The 8,929-nt window shown below is 41.8% G+C and overlaps 1 long non-coding RNA gene across 2 annotated transcripts in view; it reads right to left on the bottom strand.

The window, feature by feature from the left end:
* LOC108594046 (uncharacterized) overlaps positions 1-8,929 on the bottom strand; it is a 283,377-nt gene that overhangs the window by 35,607 nt on the left and 238,841 nt on the right. The window lies entirely within an intron of this gene.

The raw sequence follows: 8,929 nt of genomic DNA on the forward strand, positions 1-8,929 counted from the left end.
AATTTTGGTATTTTTTTTAGTAGAGATGGGGTTTCACCATGTTGGCCAGCATGGTCTCGATCTCTTGACCTCATCATCTGCCTGCCTCAACCTCCCAAAGTGCTGGGATCACAGGCGTGCGCCACTGCGCCCAGCCGATAAGTGTTTTTAAGAAAACAAAACATATTCAGCACAGAAGGTAAGGGTGAATGAGGGTGACTTTTGGGTGACCTGGAGATCCCCTCTCAAGAGCTGGCATCAGAGTTGAGACCTCAATGGCAAGATGGAACCAATTATTCAATCACAAGGTAAACGAGTCTTCCAGGCAGAGAGAACCGTAAGTGCAAAGTACTTCAGGCACGAACACCATTGGTGTGTGCTGGAGTCAGAATAAATACCAGTGTGGCCAGAGCACACTAAGTGAAATGTGTTAAAACAATCTGTGCAGAGACTTGCCCATCACAGGTACTCAGAGAATAATATCCACATGGAAAAAACATGGGCTTTGGAATCAGACCTGGGTTCCAGTTCCAGATGTATCTACCTAGTTGCTATGCAACTTTTGCAAATTATGGAGACAGTGACAGATCATAGGGTTGCAGGATAGGCAGGGGCTAGATCATGGGGAAAGCAGTAGATATGGCTTGAGATCTAAATTCTATGCTAAATGTGATGAGTCCCCTTTACAGAGCTATAATTGGGGAAGTGAAATATTTTGATTTAGGTTTTAAAGTTGTATTAGTCCATTCTCACTCTGCTAATAAAGTCATACCTGAAACTGGGTAATTTGTAAAGGAAAGAGGTTTAATTGACTCACAGTTCAGCATGGCTGGGAGGGCCTCAGGAAACTTACAATCATGGTGAAAGGCGAGGCAAACATATCCCTCTTCACATAGTGGCAGCAAGGAAGAGTGTTGAGCAAAAGGGGAAAAGCCTCTTATAAAACCATCAGATCTTGGGAGAACTCACTTGCTATCATGAGAACAGAAGCAAGGGGGTAACAGCGAAGTTACCAAGTCAATTACCTCCCATGGAGTCCCTCCCATGACACGTGGGGATTATGGGAACTACATTGCAAGATGAGATTGGGGTGGGGACACAGCCAAACCATATCAAGGGTGATGCTGCTGGTTACCATTGGGATAAGGAGTTTGAGAGGGGTTGAGTCAGTCATTGCTGAATAACAAATCACTTTGGAACTCAGCAGGTAAAAAGAATAATTTGCTCATTTTCATGATCAGTGATTTAGCAGAAATAATGCCAAGCTGGGCAGTTATTTCTTCTACTCCTGGTTGGGCCGACTGTCATCATTGCTGATCTTGGCTGGGTTCTCTCACTTATCTGGGACCTTGGCTGGGACAACTGAGATTTGGTCCATGTGGTCTCATATCATCCAACAGATTGGTCTGGGCAAGTAACACAGTGGCTGGGCAGGATCCCAAGAGAGAGTGGAAATGCAGAAAATCTCTTGAAGACTGGACTCAGCGCTGGCATGGTCAATGTCACTTCCACCACCTTCCTTTGGCCAATGCAATTCCAAAGGCCTGACCAGATTCGAGGGATGGGTAAATAGACTCCAACCCGATGGGATAAACTGCAAAGTCACATGGCAAGGTGTGTACATGCAGGAATGGGAATAATTACAGACCGCCTCACAGAGAATCTTCTGCAGGGGGCAGGAGGAGAAGCAGGAAGACCCTTCAGGATGCTACTATGGTTACCCTGGTGACAGCTGGTGGTGCTTGGATATAGGATCCTGTCCTCATGGTTGATACTTGTCCCTTCCACCAATGCTGTTTATGTTTTGTGGGAACTGTCTTCTGAAACAGTAGATGAGAGAGGTAACCAACAGCCACTGGATATTTCTTTTTCTTTTTCTTTTTTTTTGAGACAGAGTTTCACTCTTGTTACCCAGGCTGGAGTGCAATGGTGCGATCTCGGCTCACTGCAACCTCCACCTCCTGGGTTCAAGCAATTCTCCTGCCTCAGCCTCCTGAGTAGCTGGGATTACAGGCACGCGCCACCATGCCCAGCTAACTTTTTGTATTTTTAGTAGAGACGGGGTTTCACCATGTTGACCAGGATGGTCTCGATCTCTTGACCTCGTGATCCACCCGCCTCGGCCTCCCAAAGTGCTGGGATTACAGGCGTGAGCCACCGACCCACTGGATATTTCTGAGGCACCAAACTCAGTGGTAGTTTAGTCCTTGCTGCAATCCTTTAATATAAGAGTCATTGTCCTCATTTTGTGCATAATAGGCTGAAGCTCAGAGACATCAGGCAACTTGCCCAAGTTCACCAGCTGGTAAGTGACAGAGCCAGAAGGTGAGACCAGGTGAATTTGATTGCGAGTTTATTCCCCTTTCCCTCATACCTAACACACTCGCCATAGCTTACTGGGTAAGAGTGCATACTATGGAATCCAATGCCTTAGTCTGAATTCCAGTTTGCTCATCACTAGCTCTTACTTAACATCTCTGAGGTATGGTTTTCTAATTTGAAATGAGGTGTCCATCGTACCTATCCCATAGGATTATTACAAAGATCCTATGAGTTGCCGCTTTAAAGCACTTAGAAGAGTACCTGGAATATAATAAACTATATAAATATTTATTAAAATAAGCCAGGCACAGAAAGACAAACATTGCATGTTCTTTTTTTATTTGTGGGATATAAAAATCAAAGCAATTGAACTTATGGACATAGAGAGTAGAAGGAAGGTTACCAGAGGTTGAGAAGGGTAGTGGGGTTTGGGAGGTGGGAGAGGAGGATTGTTAATGGGTACAAAAGATGTAGTTAGAAAGAATGCATAAGGCCTACTCTTTGATCACATAACACGTTGACTACAGCCAGTAATAACTTAATTTTACATTTAAAAATAACTAAAAGAGTGGAATGGGATTGTTCGTATCACAAAGAATCAATGCTTGAGGAAATGGAGACCCCATTTTCCATGATGTGATTATCACACTTTGAATGCCTGTATCAAAACATCTGATGTACTTCACAGGTATATACACCTACTATGTACCCCCAAAAAGAAAAAAATTAAAAAATTAAAAATGGAGAGAGATCCAAGATGGCCGATTACTAGCAGCTCAGGATTGTAGCTCCCAGTGAAAGTGCAGAGAACGAGAGGACGCCACACTTTCAGATAAATTTTTGTTGCTCACGGACCAGGAGATTCCCAGTGGAGGATCCCCGGGGGTCGCCAGCACGACTCTTGTGGCTGGCGTGGCAGTTTTGCCAGTGCCGCAGCGCAGTGGTTCTTGGTGCAGAGTAAAAGGGACTGGGTCCCCTTTTGGTTGACATTCGGAGCTCCAGGAAGGCAGAGTCGCCTATTCAGCTGATTGAAAAAGGGACTCAAGAAGGAAGCCAGACCGGAGATTCCTGGGCAGGAAAGCACCACGAATCTTAATGCTGCCGTTTTAGCCGGCACAGTGGTTGCTCAGATTCTGGCACTGGGAATCAACAAGTTGGACATCCACTCAGAAACCGAATTTGAAAGTCGGTAATTACAAAGATGACAGGTGGATAAATTTACAATCATGGGAAGAAACCAGCCTAAAAAGGCTGAGAATACCCAAGATCAGAATGCCTCTCCCTCTATAGGGGATCACAGTTCCTCATCAACAAGGGAACAAGGCCTGATGGAGAACGAGTACATTCTGTTAACAGAATTAGGCTTCAGAAGGTGGTTAATAAGAAACTTCTGTGAGTTAAAAGAACATGTTCTAGCCCAATGTAAAGAAACTAAGAACCTTGAAGAAAGGTTTGACGAAATCCGAATGAGAATAGACAATTTAGAGAGGAATATAAGTGAATTAATGGAACTGAAGAATACAATACGAGAACTCCACAAAGTATGCACAGGTTTTAACAGTCAAATTGATCAAGCAGAATAAAGGATATCAGAGGTCGAAGACCAACTTAATGAAATGAAATGAGAAGACAAGATAAGAGAAGAAAGAGTAAAAAGGAATGAGCAGAGTCTCCAAGAAATATGGGACTATGTGAACAGACCTAATTTACGTTTGATAGGTGTATCTGAATGTCATGAAGAGAATGAATCCAAGCTGGAAAATATTCTTCAGGATATTATCCAGGAAAACTTTCCTAACCTAGTAAGGCAGGACAATACTCAACTCCAGGTAATACAGAGAACACCACAAAGATATTCCTCAAGTAGAGCAACCCCAAGACACATAATTGTTAGATTCACCAGGGTTGAAATAAAGGAGAAAATTTTAAGGGCAGCTAGAGAGAAAGGTCAGGTTACCCATAAAGGAAAGCCTATCAGACTCACAGCAGATCTCTCAGCAGAAACCCTACAAACTAGAAGAGAGTGGGGGGTCAATATTCAATATCCTCAAAGAAAAGAATTTTCAACTCAATCTCATATCCAGCCATACTAAGCTTCATAAATGAAGGAAAAATAAAATTTTTCACAAACAAGCAAGCACTCAGAGATTTCATCACCACCAGGCCTGCTTTACAAGAGCTTCTGAAAGATGCACTACACACAGAAAGGAACAACAGTATCAGTCATCCTGAAAACTTACCAAAAGGTAAAGAGTATCTTCATAATGAAGAATCTATATCAACTAATGGGCAAAATAGCCAGTGAGCATTAAATGACAATATTAAACTCACAAATATCAATATTAACCCTAAATTTAAATGGATTAAATGCCCCAATAAAAGACACAGGCAAATTAAATAAAAAGTCAAAACCCATCGGTACGCTGTATCCAGATCCATCTCATAAGCAAGGACACACAAAGATTCAAAACAAAGGGTTGGTGGAAGACTAGTCAATCAAATGGACAGCAACAACAACAACAGCAACAACAACAGCAACAACAACAACAAACAGGAGTTGTAACTTTCATCTCTGACAAAATAGACTTTAATAGTAACAAAGACTAAAAGAAACAAAGGAGGACATTACATAATGGTAAAAGGATCAATGCAACAACAGGAGTCAATGATCATAAATATATATGCACCCAATATAGGAGCACCCAGATACATAAGACAAGTTTTCAATGACTTATAAAGAGACTTGGACTCCCGCACAATAATAGCAGGAGACTTTGACACCACATTGTTAATATTCGATGGATCAACGAGATAGAAAATTAACAGGGACATCTATGATTTGAACTCAGACCTGGAACAAGTAAACTCAGTGAATATTTATAGAATTCTTCACCCCAGGTCCAAAGAACATACATTTTTCTCAGTATCACATTACACCTATTTTGAAAGTGACCACATAATTGGAAGTAAATCACTCTTCAGCATTTGCATAGCATTTCACAGACTTAAATGAAATAGTGGTTGGCTGTTTGTTTGTTATTTTCTTCCCTTATTCCTTCCTGTCTCCGCTGTTAAGCACAATTATCGGCATAAAGGAGGTTTTTGATACCTATTTTTGGATTGCATTCCAGCCTGGGCAATAGAGCAAGACTCCTGGCCTCTCTCCTCCCTTTCTCTTTCTCTTTCTTTCTAAAAAAAAAAAAATTAAAAATGAATAAAAAAAACCCATAACATTTATTGAAGAAATAATAGAAAGAAAAATAATATTGAAGTCTGGTTTGTTGCCATGCAGATGGACCTTAAGGTACTGGAGAGAAATTATAGGATGTAGTTGTGTGAGACACCTGGCAGGTTTATCTTTTTAATTCCCATTAGCAACTCTTGGTTGTCCATGAATTCATTTTGAGTGCCGAATGCAACTTCCTTCCCTCCCATGCTTACATGGGTCCCAGGAATAGGACCAGGAGCTCGTGGAACAAAGAGGCAAAATTCATTGGTTCTCATATTGGACAATAAATGGACACATTTTCTGTTGTCACAATTGGGGTGATGTGCAACTGTCATCAAATGAGCAGAGAACAGGGATTCGGTTAAACATCTGACAAAATAGAGGGCAGCCCCCACAACAAGAATTCTCCAACCCCAAATGCCAATAATGTGGAGGTTGAGAAACTCTCACCAAATTTGAGCTTGGTTTGATCTTTACAAGATCGTAGTCTTGAGATAGTTTCTGCTGGGATACAGATCCATTAGAAATCACCAAGCTGGTGGGGCATGGGGACTCATACCTACAATCCCAGCACTTTGGGAGGCCAAAGCAGGTGGATTACTTGAGGACAAGAGTTCAAGACCAAGCTGGGCAACATAGTGAGACTCCGTCTTTCCTAAAAATACCAAAATTAGCCAGGCATGGGGGCATATGTCTGTCATTCTAGCTACTTGGAAGTCTAAGGCATGGAATTGCTTTAGCCTGGGAGGCAGAGGTTGCAGCGAGCTGAGATTAAGCCACTGTATGTACTCCAGCCTGGGTAACAGCGAAATTCTGTCTGAAAAAAAAGGAAAGTGGCCTAGTGTGGTGGTTCACCTCTGTAATCTCAGCACTTTGGGAAGCTTAGGCAGGCAGATCATTTGAGGTCAGGAGTTTGAAACCAGCCTAGCCAACATGGTGAAACCCCATCTCTACTAAAAATAAAAACATTAGCCAGGTGTGGTGGTGGGTGTCTGTAATCCCAGCTACTCAGGAGGCTGAGGCAGGAGAATCTTTTGAACCTGGGAGGCAAAGGTTGCAGTGAGCCAAGATCACATCACTGCACTCCAGCCTGGGTGACAGAGGGAGACTCCATCTCAAACAACAACAACAACAACAAAACAAACAAACAAGGAAAGAAATCGCCAAGCCTGAAAGACTCTACAAACGCTTTCTGCTTCCAGGTGAGGCCATTTGCACTGAGCAGCTCTCTATGTTTCCTTTTTTAGTGGCAAATTCTACAGAGACAGTTGGTGGAAATAAAAAATCCATCAACTCATTTTACCAGGTATTTAGGAAAATAACTTTTCTCATGCAAAAGAAATTACATGAATTATATTACAATCGATGCTAAGGTAATAAAATTACATGCTCAGGACTCTTCTAAAAAACTCTCTGTCTGGCAGGGTAATTTGAGAGGGGAAAGACAATCTCCACATCCGCTACACTTTCACATAAAGAGAGAACAGAGGAAATTGGCTCAACCACATTCTTGCTGTGTATACCTGTTCTGTAAAATTCCCATTTATTTTTTTTGCAACTGCAGATTTCATCACAAAGCAAACCTTCTGGTTCAGATCCATAAGAGAAATGACTTGGTTTTTAAAAAATTGCACATTTATAGGAGAAAACTTCAAATTATCAAATGGATGGCCCAAGACCAGCAAATACCCTTGAAATTGGGCAGGAATGGCCCCTGATGCCACATGAATCATCCTCATATTTGGTGCCAGTGCTCTGCTGGTTTGAAGAAAAATGCACAGAATTGCACATGTAATGAGACAAAACTCGTTTGCATCCAGTGTGGTAACAATTTTTAGCTGATAGGGAAAAAAAAACAGTCATCCTTGCTTTAATGTATGAGAAAATTGAAATGACTGCGGAAAATGACATCTGTTCTTAAAACTTTTCCCCATGAAAACTTCATTTAGAGGCAAATGAATGCATGTGACATCTTGGCCAAGGCCATGAGGGATGAGGATGCCACGGACAGGGAGTGTGTTCAATGGAGACAGAAGACCCAGTTAGCATCCTCGCTTGGGTGAACTGTGGGATTTGCTCTTTGAGAATAATGGTTATCAGCAAGGGGATCATTGTGTCCTCTCAGGGGACATTTGGCAACATTTGGGGGTGTTTTTGGTTGCCACATTTGGTGGGAAGGTTCTGCTGACATTTCGTGGGGAGAGCTCAAGGATGCTGCTAATTTCCTATGGTGTGCAGAACAGCTCCCACACAGCAGTTACCTGGACCAAAATGTCAATGAGGCCGAGGTTGAGAAACTGTGTTTTGGAGCTTTGATTCCTTTATCTATAAAATGGGGATAGTTGCACTTAGTAGTTCTAAGTATGAAAGGTGAATGTGGGAGTATATGAACACTTTGTACAAATGGTGGTCGTCTTCACTGGTGATTGAGATCTCTAGGGCATCCTCAAATTGTATTTCCTTACCTAATATTCTGCACTGTTGCCAGCCACAGAACTCTTCCTAAAATGCAAATCTGATTCTGCCACTTCTCTCCTTAACATCTACTTCCGGTCATTCATTGACTTCTGTAACATACTCAAACTGATCTCTGCAATCTCATGTTTCAGCCCTGCTCTCCTTGCCAGCTATACCCACCATGAAATGTAATATGTTTGCTCCCACTTTTATGCCTTTGCACTTGATATTCCCCTTTCCTTAACTCACTCATCACATTCTCTCACCCAGCCAACTCCTACTAGTCCTGATGGTTTCAGCCTTCATGTCACCTTCACCAGGAAGTCTTCCCTGACTGTCCCATGGGAGAGAAGGTGCCTGTTATCTGGGCTCCCAAAGTATCCCAGAGCTTGTAGTACTGTCATAATTTCATTTAAAAATATTTCATCTCTTCCTCCATGCTGTGAGTATTTGGCTCACTGTTATATTCTAAGTACCTAGTATAGTACCTGACCATCTAGTACAGTTCAGTAAATATTTGTTGAATGAATGAATGCTAAATGAGATCTTTAATACAGCACTTCTACTAGAAAAAAACTGATTTATTTTCTGTCTCCTTCTCTGAGTCAAAATCATGCACACGAGCAATAGTCCAAAGGTAGAAGTTTACAGAGAAGAGCCCAGTGAAAGCTCAAGATACATTTTAGTTTTAGCCAATGGCCTTGACATAATTCAGAGGGAAGGATCCTTGACTGAAAATAACCACCTTTTTCCTTTAAAGTGATTTAACTGCTGTTTTCTGAAGAGTATATTGGTCAGAAAGAAATGCAAACTTTATGAGTTGCCAATAGCTCGGGTGCTTATGTTTTTGTGGGTTTGTGTTCGTGTGTGTATTCCGGACTGTTTTTTATTGTGTTTTCATATGAATGTCACTTTCTTTGCTACATCTTAAGCTTCTAGAAG

This window comes from Callithrix jacchus, chromosome 12, assembly GCF_049354715.1.
Source record: "Callithrix jacchus isolate 240 chromosome 12, calJac240_pri, whole genome shotgun sequence".
NCBI lineage: Eukaryota > Metazoa > Chordata > Mammalia > Primates > Cebidae > Callithrix > Callithrix jacchus.